Source organism: Triticum aestivum, chromosome 5D (assembly GCF_018294505.1).
Source record: "Triticum aestivum cultivar Chinese Spring chromosome 5D, IWGSC CS RefSeq v2.1, whole genome shotgun sequence".
Lineage (NCBI taxonomy): Eukaryota > Viridiplantae > Streptophyta > Magnoliopsida > Poales > Poaceae > Triticum > Triticum aestivum.
This window is the reverse complement of record NC_057808.1, coordinates 432,698,278-432,721,698: the sequence shown is the minus strand read 5'-3', so window position 1 is coordinate 432,721,698 and position 23,421 is coordinate 432,698,278. Positions and strand designations below refer to the sequence as shown.

General features: G+C 46.2%; 1 pseudogene; it reads right to left on the bottom strand.

Moving 5' to 3' along the window:
* Positions 1–5,374: 5,374 nt before the first annotated feature.
* LOC123120816 (uncharacterized) lies at positions 5,375–9,050 on the bottom strand (annotated as a pseudogene).
* Positions 9,051–23,421: the final 14,371 nt, after the last annotated feature.

Below are 23,421 nucleotides of genomic sequence, written 5' to 3'. Positions count from 1 at the left end.
CCTACTGTAGATCCTGAATGGAAGTAGGGGGCGGGCACTCTTCGGTTGAAGCCTGGACAGGGGCCGCGGCCATGGAGATTTCTTGGACAGATGGAGCGACTCTGGCCTTCACCCTAGATCGGGTCTGCTTGACATCAGTGATCTGGTGGACCTTGAAGCCGTCATACTTGTTCCAACGAGTGCTCCTCCGGACTGCTGTGGTATCAAGTGGGGCAGTGGAATCCGCCTGCTGGGTATAGGCGTCAGTTTCCAGCACCAAAACCCCATCCTGGGACTCCCGCAACTGAAACTGAATAGAATCTTTTAGAAAGACACCAGCAGAAACCACAGTGTTACCATCGGCCATGTGCGAAGAAGCAATGCAAAATCCCAACTGAAACTGAGAACTGAAAATCCTGAAGAAGTAGTCAGGTTCCAGCTGTAGGTTGAGCATACAAGCCACACGGATTGCCTCCAGTTGTCTCTGAATAAACTTGAAGGGGTTTACAGGAAAGCATGTGTTCTGGGCCAGCGCCTCGGTGAGGGCACGAGTATAGATGCGTTTCAGCATAGAACCCAACCACAGCAGTAGTTCACAGTCCATGACAATATCAACGTTGATGGACTCTCCCCCAGCTCTGACAAAAGCAGTCCTGGCAGCAAGATTTCCAACAATGAAACTATCGGCCAAGTTTTCAACAGCAGCAATTTCATCTTCAGAGGACCAAACATCAGACAAGTTATTAATGACATTGTGTTCAGGGTCCACTCCATCCATGAGTGACGGGCCATCATACTGAAAAAAGGACCTGAAACTAAAACCTGTGTACGGTGGAGGAATCACAGGCCAAGCTCTCCAACCATTCTCCTGAAGCTGTTCTTGGGCAGGAGGTGCATTCCAAGCAGCATCATTCTGAGCTTGCTGAGCTTCCATCTCATCTAGGTGAGCCTGTTGCATGACAGTATAATACGGAAGCTCATACAGGTGTGGCGAGGCATTGAGGAAGGGTGGTGGTTCCTCCGTGCCCATCAGTCCTGGAATACTATTGCGACCATTGAGCACATACACAGGAACAGACCAAGAGCGACCCAAATCCGGCAATAAACCAACTCTGGTAACTAAAAGACTGTGTGGGACTTCGGCCACATCCTTGATATGGCATTTGACAAGAACCCGCGCCTTGTTTTGCCCGGGGTGAGGCCAAACCAGAAGTTTACCAAAGTTAGATACTGCTTTGTGCACATAATGCTCAGGCTGATAATCCATAGGAAAAGCAAGTAACATAACCCAGACCTCATACTCGAACGCAGGCATACGCATATTCAGACCCTCATCATGGGGAACCAGATTGAAAGTAGAGTCCTCAGTCAAAGCATGAGGAGCATCTCTAATCACTGCATCTCTGCTCTCCATATGTGAAAAAACCATGCAACCAATTCCCAGCGGATAAACGAAATCATCAAGCAACTCATAATCTAGGTCGACTGTGATAATGCGGCAGACCTCAGCAAGCCAAAACTCCTTCTGATGATCAGGAACAGGCGGGTCGATGGTGAAAATGGCGTACCTATCATGGTTGAGCGGTGGCTCATCCACCACCATGACATGTCGCTGGATGCGATGAGCAGGCCCACGGTCAAACGTCGATCCATCCGGAGCAAAGGCGAAGGGACGCACCGGAAAGTTTGCCATGGCCGCCGATGAGGGAGGGCGGCAGATAGGAATATGGGCGGCCGGCGAAGGGGAGCAAGCTGTGGTTCTTGGCAGAGGCAGGGGTGACAGAGGTGGCAAACTCGAGGAGGATGGCTCCGCACCCGATTGGGGGTTTTGGTAGGTCGACTTGACTGCCCCTGGTGGAAGGAGTCGTAACGTCAAGCAATGAGACGATGCCACGTCCGACGGGTGCGGGATTTTTTGCTTCCGAATCCAAACCATATGTGCTCCTGAATCCCTATAAGCACGGGTCGTACGAGTCACCATAGGATTACAAACCATAGAAGATCTCTTTCCACTGTTGGGTAGGATTTCACTAGATACGGTAGCGTGGGGTGGGGTCGGAGCCCAACAAAGCTTGGGTAACTTATGACAAACATTGGGCTTTCGGGCCCAATGGCCAATAACTTGACACCGCGGGCATCTCAAGAGCCCAGGGCAGCTAGCAGACCGGTGCCCCGAGACTGAACAGACCAAACATGTATGGGGTGGCAAAGGCTGGCCCGATATGCATGGCTCATGACGTGCAGCATCTGATGATACGATAATAACCCTTGATCGATTGAAAGATGCCAAACATGAACACGTATCAGTCATATCACCACATCGCTGACAGAAAGTACCTGTGCAAACTGATTCCGGATGGCCAAATCGATCACAAATGGAACAATGTTGAACCCGAGCATAGATATAATCCTTAGATGGCACTGATCCAATATCCAACATGTGCATAACACAATCATTATCATAACCCGCTTGCCAGCCATCAAGAATATGATGCAATTTATCATCTGGAATGGAATCCCATAAAAGTTGCTTAAACCGATGACCCTGATAAGATGGTAGCTTATCTGATGACCCTGATCTAATTGGCAAGTTAACGGCCCCAATCCGAAAAATATTATTGATTATCCCGAGAGAACGGAACCGAAAACCTGCCAAAAGAAATCTCCGGTGGGGTATCCTCGCCGGAATGTCTCACCGTCGGCCTGGAAGTCAACCCAAATTTTTCAAGGACGGAGATAGAAGCCGAATCAAGATCCACATCTGATTTGGAAGATAGCCATTTGGATTTGATATCCGGGGCTGGTGATGAGGCCAAATCATTGATCTTGGTGTCCGCATGCCAATCATGAGGTCTATGATGAGATTTGGCTCCGAGATGAAGATGAATGTGACATACGAAGTCCGGCCAAATGTGATCTCTTAAGCCATAGATGAAATGACCAACACGATTAGATGCCACCGAAAATCGAAAACGACGATCACCCAAACAGAGCACCTTAAAACCATCACTGATTCCACCAATACAAGATTGGAGGGCCAAACCAACAGATTCCACCGAGAGAGGAAAAGAGGCCGAAGAGAAGGAAACTTAAAGGAAGAACTCCTTGGAGTTGGGGTTGGGGACGAAGTGGACCGTAGATAAAAAACGTGAACACACCTGGCCCTCGACCATAAGGCCGGGGGAGAAGTCCCAATGGAGGAGGCCGTCCATTGGGGTCGCCGGGGATGGAGATTAGGGCAGAGGGCAAAATCGCCATGGGAGTCGCCTTGGGAGGGTGGGAGGGCGGAAGGTGCCATCCGGGTCCTTCCGGTTAAATTGATATTGTTAAATTGAAGCTATTTCCTTTTTCGCTTAGAGATCGTGCTAAAGCTTGGTTTCGTCTTTGCCTAAAAATAGTATTGATTCATGGAATAAGTGCAAAGATGCTTTTATCTCTAAGTATTTTCCTCCCGCTAAAATCATCTCTCTTAGAAACTATATCATGAATTTTAAGCAACTTGATCATGAACCATGTTGCACAAGCTTGGGAGAGGATGAAATTAATGATACGTAATTGCCCTACACATGGTTTGAATCTTTGGATGATTATACAAAAAATTTATGCCGGATTGAATTTTGCTTCTAGAAATCTTTTAGATTCGGCCGCGGGAGGCACTTTTATGGAAATCACTTTAGGAGAAGCTACTAAACTCCTAGACAATATTATGGTTAATTATTCTCAATGGCACACTGAAAGATCTGCTAGTAAAAAAGTGCATGCGATAGAAGAAATTAATGTTTTGAGTGGAAAGATGGATGAACTTATGAAATTGTTTGCTAATAAGAGTGTTTCCTCTGATCCTAATGATGTGCCTTTGTCTACCTTGATTGAGAATAATAATGAATCTATGGATGTGAATTTTGTTGGTAGGAATAATTTTGGTAACAACGCGTATAGAGGAAACTTTAATGTTAGGCCGTTCCCTAGTAATTCCTCTAATAATTATGGTAATTCCTACAACAATTCTTATGGAAATTTTAATAATTTATGAATTTGCAAAAGAATTTCAATGCTTTGCTTGAAGAAAAATTGCTTAAGGTTGATGAATTGGCTAGGAACGTTGATAGAATTTCTCTTGATGTTGATTCTTTGAAACTTAGATCTATTCCACCTAAGCATGATATCAATGAGTCTCTCAAAGCCATGAGAATTTCCATTGATGAGTGCAAAGAAAGAACCGCTAGGATGCGTGCTAAGAAAGATTGCTTTGTGAAAGCGTGTTCTTCTAGTTCTATGAAAATAAAGATGAAGATCTAAAAGTTATTGATGTGTCTCCTATTAAATCTTTGTTTTGCAATATGAATCTTGATAATGATGGGACTGGAGATGAGTCACCTTTACCTAGAAGGCGTCCCAAAAATTCGGAGTTTTTAGATCTTGATGCAAAAATGGGTAAAAGTGGGATTGAAGAGGTCAAAACTTTAGATATTAATGAACCCACTATTTTAGATTTCAAGGAATTTAATTATGATAATTGCTCTTTGTTAGATTGTGAACCCACTATTTTTGATTTCAAGGAATTTAATTATGATAATTGCTCTTTGATAGATTGTATTTCCTTGTTGCAATCCGTGCTAAATTCTCCTCATGCTTATAGTCAAAATAAAGCTTTTACTAAACATATCGTTGATGCTTTGATGCAATCTTATGAAGAAAAACTTGAGCTGGAAGTTTCTATCCCTAGAAAACTTTATGATGAGTGGGAACCAACTATTAAAATTAGAATTAAAGATCATGAATGCTATACTTTGTGTGATTTGGGTGCTAGTGTTTCGACGATTCCAAAAACCTTGTGTGATTTGCTAGGATTCCGTGAATTTGATGATTGTTCTTTAAACTTGCACCTTGCGGATTCCACTATTAAGAAACCTATGGGAAGAATTAATGATGTTCTTATTGTTGCAAATAGGAACTATGTGCCCGTAGATTTCATTGTTCTTGACATAGATTGCAATCCTTCATGTCCTATTATTCTTGGTAAACCTTTCCTTAGAACGATTGGTGCAATTATTGATATGAAGGAAGGGAATATTAGATTCCAATTTCCATTAAGGAAAGGTATGGAACACTTTCCTAAAAAACAATAAAATTACCATATGAATCTATTATGAGAGCTACTTATGGATTGCCTACCAAAGACGACAATACCTAGATCTATCCTTGGTTTTATGCCTAGCTAAGGGCGTTAAACGATAGCGCTTGTTGGGAGGCAACCCGATTTTATTTTAGTTTTTTGCTTTTTGCTTCTGTTTAGGAATAAATATTTGATCTAGCCTCTGGTTAGATTTGTTTTTATATTTTAATTAGTGTTTGTGCCAAGTTTTTTTGAGCTGGAATACCTTGCATTCCAAAATTACGGTGGACCGACCAAATCGGCGGCCACAGCACGGATTACATCTACGGGGAACTCCGAGAGCCAAGCATGCTGGCCAGTTGGGAGGTTCCGACCGTGAGAGGCTGCCAGCACATGCGCTGGCTTGTTACAATTCCTGGGCTGGAACACTACATTGGCATCAATAAACGCTTGCTGCAGCTGGAACTTTGCTTCCTTGAATAAGACTCCCAGGGGGTTACGATCTGACATCGACGAGGCCGTTGCCTGCTGCAAGGAGAGACAATCCGTCTGGAAAATCACCCGACCCATCCCAAAGTGTTCAGTGACCTGGATTGCCTTGAGCAGTGCGGACGCTTCCGCATGCATAACATCCTGCATATTCTGCAACCCTCCCGCCGCTGCCAGGACCATTTCGCCTTCGACATTCCTGGCTAGGGCACCCCATCCCCCTGATCCTGTCGCCATGTCATATGATGCATCAAAGTTGATCTTGATGTAGTCTGGATGGGGGGCTCCCACCGGGCAGACGGTCTAGGTGTGGCCTGGTTCTTCTTCCCGAGAAATTCTCTCCATTCAGCAAGATCAAGGCGCACCTTAGCGCTAAAAGCTTCAGGCTCTAGCCTCTTTTTGTTATGGTTCGTTTTGTTCCTTTCCGTCCACCAAGACCATATGAGGCTGGCTGCTTTGAGGCCCAGCTCATCTGGGAGTTGGAAAATGGACTCGAGCATAGCTTTAGGTGACTGCGCAACCAGGAGGTCAGATCGGACTCGCTCCATACCACACTCCCTCCAGACTTTCTTCACCTCCTTGCACCGTAGGAATAGATGTCCTCCGTCCTCCGGCCGGCGGCCGCACAGTCGGCAATTCGTATCAAGCTCAACCCCAATTCGCTCAACATTCCGGAGTAGTGGGTGGCTGTTGTGAGCCAGGCGCCATAAGAAGTGATGTACACGCGCAGGGCACCGGATTTGCCACAGCTTTTTCCAGAACCAAGTTCTTTGCTGGCTTCCAGCAGTGCCCTCACCAGGTTGTCTGGTCCTTTGTTGCAGCTGTAACTCACTATACACCCGGTAGGCCGATCATACAGAGAACAACCCTCTCTTATCAAAATGCCATGCCACAAAATCCTCATAATGATCACAAATGGGAATAGCCAAGACAGTTGCTGCGTCTGCCGGTGTAAAAGTTTGTGACACTAGCTGGTGATCCCACTGATTAGTTGCTGGGTCAATGAGTTCTGCCACCTTCGTCAGAAGGTTTCCCCCTTGTAACGTACTAGGCCTCCTCGTGTCATTTGACGGCAGCCAAGGGTCAGACCAAATCCGTATGTTCTCGCCCGATCCCACCCTCCATATCATCCTGGCTTTAACAACCTCGAGGCCTTGCAGAATACTCCGCCAAACATAGCTCATTCCTAGCTGCGCCGTAGCTGCTAGAAGATCGCGGTCAGGAAAATACTTGGCCTTGAGGACTTGGGCACACAGGGAGTCAGGGAACTGGAGGAGTCGCCACACTTGACGGGCGAGCATGGCCACGTTAAACGTATGCAGGTCCTGGAAACCGAGACCACCTTGGTCCTTAGGCAAACACATCCTTTCCCAGCTAATCCAATGATGCTTATGTTCATCCTCCTGGTTAGCCCACCAAAACTTACACACCATGGTGCTGATGCTCTCACACAGTTCCTTTGTAAGACCGAAGCACGCCATAGCATATGTAGGTATAGCTTGGACTATAGTTTTGATTAGGATCTCCTTCGCGGCCTTAGACAACAACTTGATTTTCCACCCATTTAATATCTCCCAGATTTTGTCCCGTTAATACTCAAAGCATTTCTGGCGGGATCGACCCACATAGCTTGGTAGGCCCAAATATTTCCCATTCAAGCTTTCGGACCGTAGCCCCAGAGCAGTGAGCAGAACCAGTTTCTTCGAGTTTGAGGTGTTTTTGCTGAAGAGCACAGCAGATTTGTCTCGGTTAATGACTTGGCCTGAACCTCTCTCGTACACATGCAAAATCTGATTCACAACATCAATACTTTCCGGTGAGGCCTCCATGAGCAGCAACGAATCGTCAGCAAACAAAAGATGGCTAATTGGGGGGCCAGGGGGGCCAACTGAATCCCTCTGATCCTCCTGGACTGCTCGGCATGGTACAGTAGCGATGATAGGCGAAATGGGCTCGCCCTGACGGAGACCACGCTCCGGTATTACTTGGTCCGTGCACGTCCCGTTGACCTTGAATCTGAACCTCACTGACCGAATGCATGTACTAATGAGCTGCACAAACTGTTCAGCGAAACCCAGTTGCCTCATCACCCTCTCCAGAAAGCTCCATTCAACACGATCGTATGCTTTACTCATATCCAGTTTTAGTGCAGCATAGCTCGTGCTTCCCGTCCGCTTCCGTTTCAAAAAGTGTGTCATTTCATATGCCAAAATGGTGTTATCAGAGATCAGCCTCCCCGGCACAAATGCACTCTGATTTGGTGAGATGATTTCACCCAATATGCACTTAAGACGGTTCGCCAGGACTTTGGACACGAGTTTGTACACGACATTGCAAAGGCTAATAGGGCGAAGATCCTTCTAGTATTCAGGGTTCTGCACCTTTGGGATAAGTACCACTAGGGTATCGTTCCATCCCTCCGGCATAGTGCCGCCTCGCAATACATGCAACACCTCCCGTGTTACCTCATCACCGACTAGGTGCCAATAGTGCTTGTACAAAACAGCGGGGAGACCATCCATACCAGGGGCTTTCAGGTCCCCAATCTCATCAAGGGCAGCTTTCACCTCCTCAGTTGTAAATTCAACCGTCAAGTGCACATTCATTTGGTCTGTAACTTGTGGGGCAATGTGATTCAGAATATCGCCAGCGTTATCACCTGCGACAGAAGTAAACAGAGACGAAAAGTAGTTAGTCACTAGCTCCTTCATCCCCTCCTCGCTCTCCACAACTTCCCCATTCACTACTAGAATCAGCTAATTTGCCATCTGCCAGCTCTTTGCCGTCTGCTAGCGGATGGCAAAGAAGGTCTTTGCCATCAGCTACCCAAAAGCAGACGGCAAAGAAAATGGCAGACAGCAAAACAGGCCTTTGCCATCAGTCAGTTCTTTGCCATCAGCTGGCGGACGGCAAAGAATCTTTGCCGTCAGCTGGCGGACGGCAAAGAGAGAGGTGGCCCCCCACTAACGAGCCGTTTACGGAAAAAAACGCCCCCACTTTGCCGTCTGCTAGCAGACGGCAAAGAGACAAAACAGCGGACAGCAAACCAGATCCACACCCCCACCGCACGTTATCTCTTCTCTCCCTCTCTCCCCCCACCGTTATCTCTTCTCTCCCTCTCTCCCCTCCCCGAGGCCCACCAGATCCGCACCCACCGCCGCCCCCGCCGCTCCTCGCTCCGCCACCTCCTCTCCTCGCCGGCCGTCTCCGCGGCCTGCCTCCTCTTCGGCCTCGCCGGGTTCCTCGCCGCCGCGGTCTCCCTCTCCCGGGCGCCCGCCGAGGCCCCGCGGGGCCGCTGCCCGGACTCCTCACACCCGCTCTCCGTCTCCGTCGCCTGGGACCGGCGCCCCGGGGATGCCGCGGGCGGCGCCACCGACCTCCCGGTGGGCCTCGCCACCGGATCGCGTGGCAGGCACAAGGTGGGGGAGCCGCGACCTCGAACAGGAGGCCGCCGCCTGGGGCGCATTGATTCGAGCTAGGGTTTCAGTCAATCGGTCGGGACCATGGAGTCGCCGCCGCCCAAGCGCAACGCCGGCCACGTCGGCGAGGACGGAATCAGCACCCTCCCCGACCACCTCCTCCTCGACATCCTCGAGCGCCTCCACCTGCGCGAGGCGGTCCGCGCCGGCGCGCTCTCCACGCGGTGGCGGCACCTCCCCAGCCACCTCTCGCTCGTGCACCTCGACGCCGGTCACTTCCGCGGCGCCACATCGCTCCAGGTCATGGACGCGTTCACGGGTGCGGCGCGGGCCTTGCTCACTCGGGTGCCTCCCGCCGAAGGAGTGTGCGAGAGTGGTGCCCTCAAGGTGCTCGTCCTCAGCTTATACACGTCTTCCCCTCACCTGACCTCATTAGCACTTGCAGTAGGCTCAGGCACCTCAGCTTGAGATTCTGCAGACTGCTTGATCTGCACTCCACGCTCAAGATCGATGTGCCGTGCTCTGAGCTCCAGGAGCTTGAGTTCATCGGCCTTTTGTGCACACGGATCGAGCTCGTCTCTGTCCCCAAGCTTAGACAAGTGGAGTGCAAATGTTGGCTCTTCAATAACCCTCCAGTGCGCTTTGGCTACGTTCCTGAGCTTCGCGGTTTAGTACTCGCTTCTAAAGCCAAGGCATGGCAAGAGCCATTCGCGCTTAGCGAATGCCTGTCAATGAGTGTTGGTGCCAGGAACCTGTCAACACTGACTCTGTGTTTTGGGTACCAAATGGTATACTTAATTTCTGCGCACCACTTAAATATAAATCTTCTGCATCGTCATACCATGTCTTCTCTACCAGTTTCAGTTGTGCATGTATGTTCTTGCTGCAGATTTGGATTCAGCCAGAACCTCCGAAGCAGCTCATTGCTATATTCAGAAACCTGACCTCTGTGCGTCTGGGGCCAACTAGTACCAAGATTTTTTTAACTTGGTACCACAGAAAGATGTATACCTAAAAAGTGCCCTGGGGCCACATGTTAGTGACACATGAATGGCACTTCACAACTTGAATGTGTCGTGGTTGTGGTTGTGGGATGTGCCGTGGTGCGGTGGTGCTGGATGTGCCCACGTCGCCGGCGGTGCTGGATGTGCCGTGGCGCGGTGGTGCTGGATGTGCCCACGTCGCCGGCGGTGCTGGATGTGCCGTGGCGCGGTGGTGCCCCTGGGTGGCGCCTCCGTGCTGCGGTGCTCCTGGTTGGCGCCTTCGTGCCCGTGCTCTCACTGGTGCCGCCGTTGTGGTGCTCTCTGGCAAGCTCCGGCTTGTTGTGGTGGTGTTGGTTGTGATGCTGGTCACACCATAGTGTTGGTGTGGCTGCATCCTACTTCGGCTACAACTCCTTTTGGTGAGCTTCTCCTTGCTCCCCTCCTGATCTCTCTAATGCATAGCTCTAGATCTTGATCTTGTGGGATGTGAGGCTCTATTAGCTGTGGTTAGCTGCTGTAGATGAGCATCAACTTGTATTGGAGCTCTCTGTGATGATTCTTGCTGTGTCAGGGTTTTGGTCAGTGACCATCTATGTGTATTTGTGAAGTATATATACTCCTGTACTGCTCTGTTCTGTTTAGTTGATCCTGGAGTTGTTACTTTGGTCAGTTACTTTACTCATGAACGGATACTCACTTGTTCTTAGTTATTTTACTTCTAATACTGATATGAACAGATACCACTTGGTTTGGCTATTCCTATTTGTCTCTTTCTAATAGCCTATGAACAGATGCTATACTTGGTTTTGGCTGTTACTTTCCTAGTTTTCTACTGATAAGACAGATACTACATCTGATTTGGGCAGTGATGCTGGTCTGAGCCCCCCTCTCTTAGGCTTAATTTACATGTGACTATCCCTGTGCTATGATGAACTAGCCCTGGCACTTCCAGGCTGTCTGAGCACATAATCCCTCAAGTATACCTTGAGGTCTTCTGTAGCTCTCCTTAATAGTTATCTCTTCTAAGCTGCTGGTGGTTGGATGTGTTGGGACTTGGTCTGGTTGGCTGATTATCTTGATCTCAAGTACTGGCTCCTAGGGCATTGCATTTCACCAAGTGAAATGCTACATTTCTACTCCTAACCCATTTTCTCTTTCTTAGTGTTTTTGTTATGCAGGTTGGAAGAAAAGAAGAAGATCCGGAGAAGATCTTAGTAATAAGATAGTCTTTTAGGAAAATAGATATTTAGTTTTAGATCATTCCTTGTAATATTTGTTGGATATGTGTTCATGGATATGTGTTGGATATATATGTGTTCATGACTATATATTGGTAACATGTGTTGGATATATATGTGTTCATGAGTATTGGTAATATGTGTTGGATATGCTATATTGGTCATATATATATATGTGTTTGATTTTCTGTGAAAATGAATTGATATAAGAAGAAACAGAATTAATGCCTATTTGGTCTCTTTGCCATCTGCCAACAGATGGCAAAGAGCCTGCAGCCTTTGCCGTCAGCTGGCGGACGGCAAAGGCTGCCGTTAGCCACCTAACGGACACTAACACTACTCATTTTGCCGTCCGCTTCTTTGCCGTCCGCCGCAGATGGCAAAGAGCCTTTGCCGTCCGCCGCCTGGAAGCAGACGGCAAAGTAGGTCTTTGCCGTAGCCTTCTTTGCCGGAGCCTTTTGCCGTCCGCGGCTGACGGCAAAGGTCTTTGCCGTCCGCCTTTCGAGCCTTTGCCGTCCGCCGTGTAGCTGTTTCCTGTAGTGATTCTCCTTTCTCATCTTATGAATGAAATTCTTCCGCTTTCTCTCCGAGGCAAAGGCTTGAAACTTTTTTGTGTTCCGGTCCCCATTCACAAGCCAATTTACATGAGCCTGTTGCCTCCAAACCAGATCTTCCTGCTCCTCCAGGCATTCCAACTTAAAACTAATAGTTTGATCCTTCCTCACCCGACTCTCCAAGATGGGCTCCCTTCTAACAGCCTCCAACTCACCCCGGAGCTTCTTTATCCTCTTCCCCAGATCACCCAACACATCCCTGCTCCAAGTGTCTAGAGCTTTAACAACCCCTTTCAACTTCTCCCACGCATTATCTCCCCTTCCCCCCTCCCAGGACTCCTTAACAATATCATCACATTTTCCTTCCAACAACCATCTAGCCTCGAACCGCAAAAACCGGTCACCCCCCGCAGCTCGTCGCGGCCCCGGCCTGCCATCCAGCATGAGAGTAACAGGCTGGTGGTCAGATTTCCGTGGATCCCCATTAATCACCTTATACGTCGGGAACCTCGCGCACCATTCAGGCGTAGCGACAGCCCTGTCAAGTCTTTCATGAATATAACCATCAACGCGGTAATTTTTATTCCTCCAAGTAAAGACAACACCCTCGAAGCCGAGGTCATGCAAATTACAATAATCAAGGGCCTCTCGGAAGTTTTGCATAAATCTATGGGAGCGAGGGGGGCGCCCTTGCTTTTCATGATTGAAGAGGATTTCATTGAAATCACCTAGACAGACCCACGACATCTGGAGTTGATGATGAAGAGTCCTAAGTAGCCGCCAAGTGTCGACCTTTTTATCAGCGTGTGACTCGCCATACAAACCATTCATCCGCCACTTGAACCCATCCTTCTCCTCCACAATAGCATCGATATACATCCTACCCATCCACCTTACGGTCACATTTATTCCTTTCCTCCAAAACAAAGCTAAGCCGCCGCTCTTGCCTTTATTATCTTGAGCCACCATATGATGTAGACCTAACAAATCCCTAAACCTACTCATCCTCTCCTTATTCATCTTAGTCTCCGACAAGAACAGAATATCAGGGTCCTCCCTCTTTTGGTATCCAGAAGACCGCGAACTGCCGGCCTGTTCCCCAAACCCTGGCAGTTCCAAGCAATTATTTTCATTGGGTCCCGCAGGGCTGTCCTGGCATCCCCACTTTCTGAGTATCTTCCTCTACCTCACCACCCCCACCAACAGACACCACAGCTTGCTTCACTCTTTTTGCTTCCCCGTCCTCGTCAATCTCAGCACCCTCGGCTGCCCTCTTAAGGCCAGATATGTTCTCAATACTTTGTGCCGATGCAGTCCTGTCCTGCCCTCTTCCTTTCCTCTTGAAGGTACCCGCATATTTGCCCAGTTTCGCACCACCCTCATGCCGCTCCTGACTCGCACCATCCTCCTGCATGCTGGGCACCAGGGACGTGTTTACGTCAATCTGCTTGGTGTTGTCCTTCTGCATGGCCTCGGACTCTGTGCGCTGGCCTGTTTTTGAGCCTTGGGGCCCCTCCTTTGGGTCCCTCTCACTTTGTTTAAGCACCTGGAGTTGTTCACTCTCCCCTCCACCCCTTACTGCTCCCTTTGTTTATTCTGCTCAGTGGACTTAAATGTGAGCTGTTTAACAACTCCCCCTTCACCCCTCCCTCCCCAACCACGCTCGCTCGATATTTTCAACGGGCTCGTCACCTCCTGCCCCTTCTCTTCCTCATCCGCGAGATCACCCCAGCTCTTCGTGTTCCTACACCAGGACGGCGCATCACTAGCCGACGAGGACCACCCTCTCCAAACACCCATGCCTTTGCTGCATGCATTCCGCCCATTCCGATAAGCTCCCCCTCACCCCATCTTCCTCGGGCCCCTCCACCATTCTGCCTTAGCATATAGGCCCTCATCCATGGCCCAAACTGCGCCTTTTCCCCTCGTTTCAGCTTGCCATTGCACATCTTATCCTCATGTCCCAGAATCCCACACACATAGCAAAACTCGGGGAGGTATTCATATTCAAAAGGACACCAGTTTTTGTCATCATCCTCCTGATCGGAGACCTTCTCAACATCCCTAGTCTGACCAGCCCCCTCCTCCTCTTTCTCCACCCTGATGCCCCTCATTAGCGGATGTTTGATGCCCATCTTAACTTTCACACGAAGGTATCTCCCAACCGCCACACCATCAGCTCTAGCTTCCACATCAAGAACTTCCCCAATCTCCTTCCCAATAGCTTCTCCAACATCTCTATTCATCATACCTAAAGGCAAGCGCATAATGCGAACCCATATAGGAATGGTCTCGAAAGTGTAATCCTCGATCCTCTTCGCAGGTACAAAATCTTCAACCACAAGCAGATCGTTCCCGAACTCCTAGGGTCCGCTCTCTTGAGCCATCCTCTTGCCCGACTCCTGCCCAAACGTGAACAGAAACATATTTTCCCCTACCTCCTTACAGTCAACTCCTTTGATTGGACACCAGATCTTGCCCAGAGTTTCAGCCATAGCCTCCACGAACACCGGTTTTTGGACAGCAGCTTTGCGAGGGCTTGAGGCTCAACTATGCCAGCCTTACCAGATCCACTCCACCCGATCTTGACTCCCTTCTTCTCCCGCTCCGACAGCTTCAAGTTTTTCAGTAGCCCTTCAACCCTCTCCATTCTATCTTCCTGCTCCGTGAACCAGATCTGAAAACTAGGGGGAGGTGGTGTACGATCGCGTGCCCTAGCACACACGCGAAAGGCTTATGGTGGGGGTTACGGTGGTGGTCGCCGACGGGACGAGGCTACGACGTCGACCTGTACAGGGCTGCGAGGATCGATTGGACGGGGACGGGGTTCTGAGGCGGCGGGGGCTAGAAACCCTAGATCGCCACCAGAGACGCGAGACCGAAACCAACCGTCACCCTCGGGACGGACCTCAGAAGCTTGTGCCAAGTTAAACCTATAGGATCTTCTTGGATGATAGTTATTTGATCTTTCTGAAAATTCCAGAAACTTTCTGTTCACGAAAACAATTGTTTAAAATCACCAGACCGTGATAAAATACTGATTCCAATTGCAGTAGATCAATAAAAAAAAATTCTAGGTACTCCTATTTTGGTAGATTTTTCTGAATTCCAGAAGTTTGCGTTAGTTACAGATTACTACAGACTGTTCTGTTTTTGACAGATTCTGTTTTTCGTGTGTTGTTTGCTTATTTTGATGAATCTATGGCTAGTAAAAGAGTTTATAAACCATAGAGAAGTTGGAATACAGTAGGTTCAACACCAATATAAATAAAGAATGAGTTAAATACAGTACCTTGAAGTGGTGTTTTCTTTTCTTTCGCTAACGGAGCTCACGAGATTTTCTGTTGTGTTTTGTGTTGTGAAGTTTTCAAGTTTTGGGTAAAGATTTGATGGATTACGGGACAAGGAGTGGAAAGAGCCTAAGCTTGGGGATGCCCATGGCACCCCAAGATAATCTAAGGACACCAAAAAGCCAAAGCTTGGGGATGCCCATGGCACCCCAAGATAATCTAAGGACACCAAAAAGCCAAAGCTTGGGGATGCCCCGGAAGGCATCCCCTCTTTCGTCTTCGTCTATCGGTAACTTTACTTGGAGCTATATTTTAATTCACCACATGATATGTGTTTTGCTTGGAGCTTCTTGTATGATTTGAGTCTTTTCTTTTTAGTTTACCACAATCATCCTTGCTGTACACACCTTTTGAGAGAGACACACATGATTCGGAATTTATTAGAATACTCTATGTGCTTCACTTGTATCTTTTGAGCTATGTAGTATTTGCTGTAGTGCTTCACTTATATCTTTTACAGCACGGTGGTGGATTTGTTTTATAGAAACTTTTGTTCTCTCATGCTTCACTTATATTATTTTGAGAGTCCTACAAAACAGCATGGTAATTTGCTTTAATCATAAAAATTAGTCCTAATATAATAGGCATCCAAGATTAGTAAAAAACATTCTTATGAGTGTGTTGAATACTATGAAAAGTTTGATGCTTGATAATTGTTTTGAGATATGAAGATGGTGATATTAGAGTCATGCTAGTTGAGTGGTTATGAATTTGAGAAATACTTGTGTTGAAGTTTGTGATTCCCGTAGCATGCACGTATGGTGAACCGTTATGTGATGAAGTCGGAGCATGTTTTATTTCTTGATTGTCTTCCTTATGAGTGGCGGTCGGGGACGAGCGATGGTCTTTTCCTACCAATCTATCCACCTTGGAGCATGCGCATAATACTTTGCTTTGATAAATTGTAGATTTTTGCAACAAGTATATGAGTTATTTATGACTAATGTTGAGTCCATGGATTATACGCACTCTCATCCTTCCACCATTGCTAGCCTCTCTAATACCGCGCACTTTTCGCCGGTATCATACACCCACCATATACCTTCCTCAAAACAGCCACCATACCTACCTATCATGGCATTTCCATAGAAAATATGGCGGGGGGAAACTTCTTGTGATTGTGAGCAAATTGCTTGGCTTGTTTAATTAAGTTCAACTTCAAATTTACAGAAATTTTGAAAAAAAAGTAAACTATTCCATTGAAGTTTTTTTATTATTTTTAGCCATTCCGAGATATATTGCCATGCAACTTACCACCGTTCCGTTTACTATAACACGCTTCATCATTGTCATAATTGCTTTGCGTGATCATGTAGTTGACATCGTATTTCTGGCAAACCCACCATTCATAATTTTCATACATGTCACTCTTGATTCATTGCATATCCCGGTAGGCATTCACATAGAGTCATATTTTATTCTAAGTATTGAGTTGTAATTCTTGAATTGTAAGTAAATAAAAGTGTGATGATCATCATTATTAGAGCATTGTCCCAAGTGAGGAAAGGATGATGGAGACTATGATTCCCCCACAAGTCGGGATGAGACTCCGGATGAAAAAAAGAGAAAGGCCATAAAAAAAGAGAAGGCCCAAAAAAATGAGAGAAAAAGAGAGAAGGGACAATGCTCTAATAATGATGATCATGTGCTTCAAAGTAGCACCATGATCTTCATGATAGAGAGTCTCCTATGATATCACTTTCATATACTAGTGGGAATTTTTCATTATAGAACTTGGATTGTATATTCCAATGATGGGCTTCCTCAAAATGCCCTAGGTCTTCATGAGCAAGCGAGTTGGATGCACACCCACTTAGTTTCTTTTGTTGAGCTTTCATATACTTATAGCTCTAGTGCATCCGTTGCATGGCAATCCCTACTCACTCACATTGATATCTATTCATGGGAATCTCCATAGCCCGTTGATACGCCTAGTTGATGTGAGAATATCTTCTCCTTTTTTGTCTTCTCCACAACCACCATTCCATTCCACATAGAGTGCTATATCCATGGCTCACGCTCATGTATTGCGTGAAGATTGAAAAAGTTTGAGAACACCAAAAGTATGAAACAATTGCTTGGCTTGTCATCGGGGTTGTGCATGATTTAAATATTTTGTGTGGTGAAGATAGAGCATAGCTAGACTATATGATTTTGTAGGGATAACTTTCTTTGGCCATGTTATTTTGAGAAGACATAATTGCTTAGTTAGTATGCTTGAAGTATTATTATTTTTATGTCAATATTAGACTTTTATCTTGAATCTTTCGGATCTGAATATTCATACCACAAATAAGAGAATTACATTGAAAATTATGCCAAGTAGCATTCCACATCAAAAATTCTGTTTTTATCATTTCCCTACTCGAGGACGAGCAGGAATTAAGCTTGGGGATGCTTGATACGTCTCCAACGTATCTATAATTTTTTATTGTTCCATTCTATATTATATTCTATTTTGGACGTTTAATGAGCTTTATTATACACTTTTATATTATTTTTGGGACTAACCTATTAACCGGAAGCCCAGCCCAAATTGCTGTTTTAGCCTATTTCAGTGTTTCGAAGGAAAAGAATATGAAACGGAGTCCAAACGGAATGAAACCTTCGGGAACGTGATTTTCGGAACAAACGTGATCCACAGGACTTGGAGTCTACGTAAAGCAATTAACAAGGAAGGCACGAGGCAGGGGGCGCGCCTACCCCCCTGGGCGTGCCCTCCACCCTCGTGGGCCCCTCGTTGCTCTACCGACGTACTTCTTCCTCCTATATATACCCATATACCCTGGAAACATCAGATACGGAGCCAAAACCCTATTTCCACTGCCGCAACCTTCTGTACCCGTGAGATCCCATCTCGGGGCCTTTTCCGGCGCTCCGCCGGAGGGGGCATTGATCACTGAGGGCTTCTACATCAATACCATAGCCTCTCCGATGATGTGTGAGTAGTTTACCTCAGACCTTCAGGTCCATAGTTATTAGCTAGATGGCTTCTTCTCTCTCTTTGGATCTCAATACAAAGTTATCCTCGATCTTCTTGGAGATCTATTCGATGTAATCTTCTTTTGCGGTGTGTTTGTCGACATCCGATGAATTGTGGATTTATGATCAAGATTATCTATGAACAATATTTGAATCTCCTCTGAATTCTTTTATGTATGATTGGCCTACTAGATTGCTCTTTCTTGCAATAGGAGAAGTGCTTAGCGTGTTCAATCTTGCGGTGTCCTTTCCTAGTGACAGCAGGGGCAGCAAGGCACGTATTGTATTGTTGCCATCGAGGATAAAAAGATAGGGTTTATATCATATTGCATGAGTTTATCCCTCTGCATCATGTCATCTTACTTAAAGCATTACTCTGTTCTTATGAACTTAATACTCTAGATGCATGCTGGATAGCGGTCGATGTGTGGAGTAATAGTAGTAGATGCAGAATCGTTTCGGTCTACTTCTCACAGACGTGATGCCTATATACATGATCATACCTAGATATTCTCATAACTATGCTCAATTCTATCAATTGCTCGACAGTAATTCGTTTACCCACCGTAATACTTATGCTATTTTGGGAGAAGCCACTAGTGAAACCTATGGCCCCGGGTCTATTTTCCATCATATTAATCTCCCGACAACAAGCTATTTCTGGCGTCGTTTATTTTACTTTGCATCTTTATTTACTCTTTATCATAAAAATACCAAAAATATTATCTTATCATATCTATCAGATCTCACTCTCGTAAGTGTCCGTGGAGGGATTGACAACCCCTTTATCGCGTTGGTTGCGAGGTTCTTATTTGTTTGTGTAAGTGCGTGGGACTCGAGCGTGGTCTCCTACTGGATTGATACCTTGGTTCTCAAAAACTGAGGGAAATACTTACGCTACTTTACTGCATCACCCTTTCCTCTTCAATGGAAAACCAACGCAGTGCTCAAGAGGTAGCATTCACCATCATAAGATTTAGTGAAAAGAGTTGGGTCAAGTGAACCGGGTTTGAAGCCTTTCTTCATGAGGAATTCCTTCAAAGTATCATACCAAGCCCGAGGGGCCTGCTTGAGGCCATAGAGGGCCTTGTTGAGTCTGAAGACTTTGTCAGGATGCTTTGGATCTTCAAAACCTGGGGGTTGAGCAACATATACTTCTCCCTCAAGCTTACCACTGAGAAATGCACTTTTCACATCCATTTGATATAAGATGATGTCATCATGGTTAGCATAAGCAAGTAATATGCGAATAGCCTCAAGTCTAGCAACAGGTGCAAAAGTTTCATCGAAATCAATTCCTTCAACGTGTGTGTAGCCTTGAGCTACAAGACGTGCCTTATTCCTCACCACAAGGCCATTTTCATCTTGCTTGTTGAGGTAGATCCACTTTGTGCCAATTATATTGTGCTTGCGAGGATCTGGACATTTGACTAGTTCCCAGACGTTGTTGAGCTCGAATTGATGCAATTTGTCTTGCATAGCCTGAATCCACTCAGGCTCCAGAAATGCTTCATGTACCTTAGTGGGATCTGTGATAGAGAAAAAAGCAAAGTGCCCACAAAAGTTAGACAAATGAGAAGCTCTTGAGCATGTGAGAGGACCTGGAATGTTGATGTCACTGATGATTTTCTCAATCTGCACTTCATTTGCGACGCGAGGATGAGCTGGTTTCCATTGAGGAATTTGATCAGCATTGTCTTCACCATCATTTTCCTCAGGTGCATCAGCACGACGTTCTTCACGATCTGGAATAACTCCTTCAGCAGATTCTTTGGTAGGAATAACATCCTCAATAGCCTTGAACTTGATGGTTTCCTCAGGGGACTGTTCATCTAGCACAGGAGGTAGGTGCTCTCTTTGCGAGCCATTAGTTTCATCAAACCGCACATCTACAGTTTCAACAACCTTGTGGAGAACGTTGTTGAAGACTCTGTAGGTGTGCGAGTCCTTTCCGTAACCAAGCATAAAACCTTCATGTGCTTTCGGTGCAAATTTAGAATTGTGATGAGGATCTCTAATCCAACATTTTGCACCGAAGACTTTGAAATAACTCACATTGGGTTTCTTGTCAGTGAGGAGTTCATAGGCAGTCTTCTTGGAAGAATTTGTGAAGATATACCCTATTGATGATGTGGCACGCAGTATAAATTGCCTCAATCCAGAAGTGACGAGGTGTCTTGTACTCATCAAGCATAGTGCGAGCCATCTCAACTAGAGTCATGTTCTTGCGCTCCACGACGCCATTTTGCTGAGGAGTATAAGGAGCAGATAACTCATGAGTAATACCAAGTTTATCAAGATAGTCATCAAGACCAGAATTCTTGAACTCAGTTCCATTGTCACTTCTGATGTGCTTGATCTTCACACCAAAGTTGTTTGAAGCCCTCGAGGAAAATCGTTTGAAGACTTCCTGCACCTCATGTTTGTAAGTGACAATATGCACCCATGTGTAACGAGAATAGTCATCAACAATAAGAAAGCCATATAGAGATGCATCATTTGTAACTGCTGAATAATGATTAGGACCAAAGAGATCCATGTGAAGCAATTCAAATGGTCGAGTAGTAGTCATGATAGTCTTTGCTGGATGCTTGGCCTTGGTCATCTTTCCAGCTTCACAGGCTCCGCATAAGTGATCCTTGAGGAATTTGACATTCTCAATGCCAATGACATGCTTATTCTTTGCGAGCGTGTGCAAGTTCCTCATGCCTGCATGACCAAGTCGTCGATGCCATAGCCAGCCTTCTAAAGCTTTTGCAAGTAGACATACGACCGGTTGAGATCCTGTAGAGAAATCAACAATATACAAGTCTCCTCTCCTAAAGCCTTCGAAGACTTTGGAATTGTCAGCTTCCATGATCACAACACAACGATACTTGCCAAAGACAATAACCATATCAAGATCACAAAGCATTGAGACAGACATGAGGTTGTATCCTAAGGACTCGACAAGCATGACTTTGTCCATGTGTCGATCCTTTGTGATCGCAACCTTACCTAGACCCAATACCTGACTTTTGCCTTTGTTAGCGAAGATGATATGCATCAGATGCGATGGAGATAAGGGAATATCCATCAATAGACTCTTGTCACCAGTCATGTGATTTGCACATCCACTATCGAGGACCCACTCATTGGCTTTGGGTTGATCATCATTGGCACCCTTTGCCATGAAGCAATACGTGGGAGCGTAGTCATCATCGCCTTCATCAGCCTTGTTGGTGAAGCCATTTTCTTCAGTGTTGAAGTTAGACTTGCTGACGAACGCAATAGCGAGGGCTAGGCTAGCCACACCAGATTCTGACTCTTCAGATGCCTCCTCTTCCTCATGTTCTTCAGATTCAGCTTCAGAGTCCATTTCCTTGCCAATGAATGCCCGAGCCTTCTTAGAGCTGCTCTTCTTGTGAGATGAAGACTTTGAGGATTTTGATGATGAAGGGTTTGAAGATTTCTTCTTCTTCTTTGAGTCATCAGAACTGTAATCCTTGTATTTCTTCTTCTTTGATTCCTTTTCCCACTGAGGACAATCTTGGATGTAGTGACCAGGTTTCTTGCATTTGTGGCATAGCCTTTTCTTGTAGTCACTAGTTGAGGAATCATTGCTCCTTGAGGATTTTCCAAAGTGACCACGCCTTGAGAACTTCTGAAATTTCTTCACGAGCTGTGCTAGCTCCTGGCTCAGTTCTTCAGGATCACCAAGGCTGCTACCAGAATCTTCACCTTCAGATTCAGAGACGGCTTTGGCCTTCAGGGCGCGTGATCTGCCATAGCTCGGACCATAGAGTTCTCTCTTCTGAGCAAGCTGGAACTCATGAGTATTTAGCCTTTCGAGGATATCAGTGGGATCAAGTGACTTGTAATCTCCACGTTCTTTATCATCAGTGCCAGTGTATCAAATGAGGAATCAAGCGATCTCAGCAATTTCTTCACCACCTCATGGTCGGTGATGTCAGTGGCACCAAGTGCTTGAAGCTCATTTGAGATGTCAGTGAGGTGATCGAAGGTTTGTTGAACATTTTCATTGTCGAGTCTTTTGAAGCGGTTGAAGAGATTGCGAAGAACGTCAAATCGAGAGTCACGTTGTGTTGAGACTCCTTCATTGACCTTGGACAGCCTATCCCAGATAAGCTTAGCAGTTTCCAAAGCACTCACTCTGCCCTTTGCTCAGATGGCCACATATGATGTTCTTTGCTTGAGAATTGAGTTGCTTGAATCTCTTCACATCAGTAGCATTCAGTGATGGTGAGACTGAGGGAACACCATTTTCCACAACATACCAGAGATCGTTATCAATTGCCTCAAGATGCATTCACATCTTATTCTTCCAGTAGGGGTAGTCCGTCCCATCGAAGGTAGGACAGCCAGCAGAGTCCTTGATCATACCTGCAGTTGACATAACTAAAACTCCAGGTGGTTAAACCAAAATCACACAGAACAAGGGAGTACCTTGCTCTAATACCAATTGAAAGTGCGTTATATCGACTAGAGGGGGGTGAATAGGCGATTTTTATGAATTCTTCACTGAGGAATTTCAGGGTGAGGAAATTCCGAAGCGAAGAACTACTTGCAGCGGAATAAGTACTCAGATGTAAACATAACGAAACACAAGCATGGTCATCATGATGAAATGAAGACAAGCACGGAGTACAGAAAGCGTAAACACGGGATAACACAGGATGAAGACAAACAAACTGAAGAAATTGAACTGAGGAAATTGAGAAAGTCTCCAGGCAAAGTCTTCAAACAGATATGAACAGGCTCACGACACAGTAATGAGGAAATGAAATAGTTGAGGAGATAGAACCAGTAAGCTCGATGAAGACAATGATTTGGTAGACCAATTCCAACAGCTGTCTCAGTTGTACATATGGTTGGAGTGGCTAGGTATTTAAACCTGAGGACACACAGTCCTCACCGTATTCTCCTTGAACTAAGGTCACACAGACCTCGTCCAATCACTCGTGGTAAGTCTTTGGGTGACTTCCAAACCTTCACAAACTCGGTCACTTGGCGATCCACAATTTCCTCTTGGATGCTCAGACCATGACGCCTAACCGTCTGGAAGAAGCACAGTCTTCAAAGGTAACAAGCATCGGATCCACGCAGGATCAATCTCTTCAGTGATGCTCAATCACTCTGGGTTTGAAGGTGTTTGGGTTTGGGTTTTCCTCACTTGATGATTTTCGCTCAAAATCCTCGGAGGATGGGATGCTCTCAAATGACAAGTGTCAGTTTCTCGCGGAGCAGCCAACCAGCTAGTGGTTGTAGGGGGCGGCTATTTATAGCCTAGGGAGCAGCCCGACATGATAAG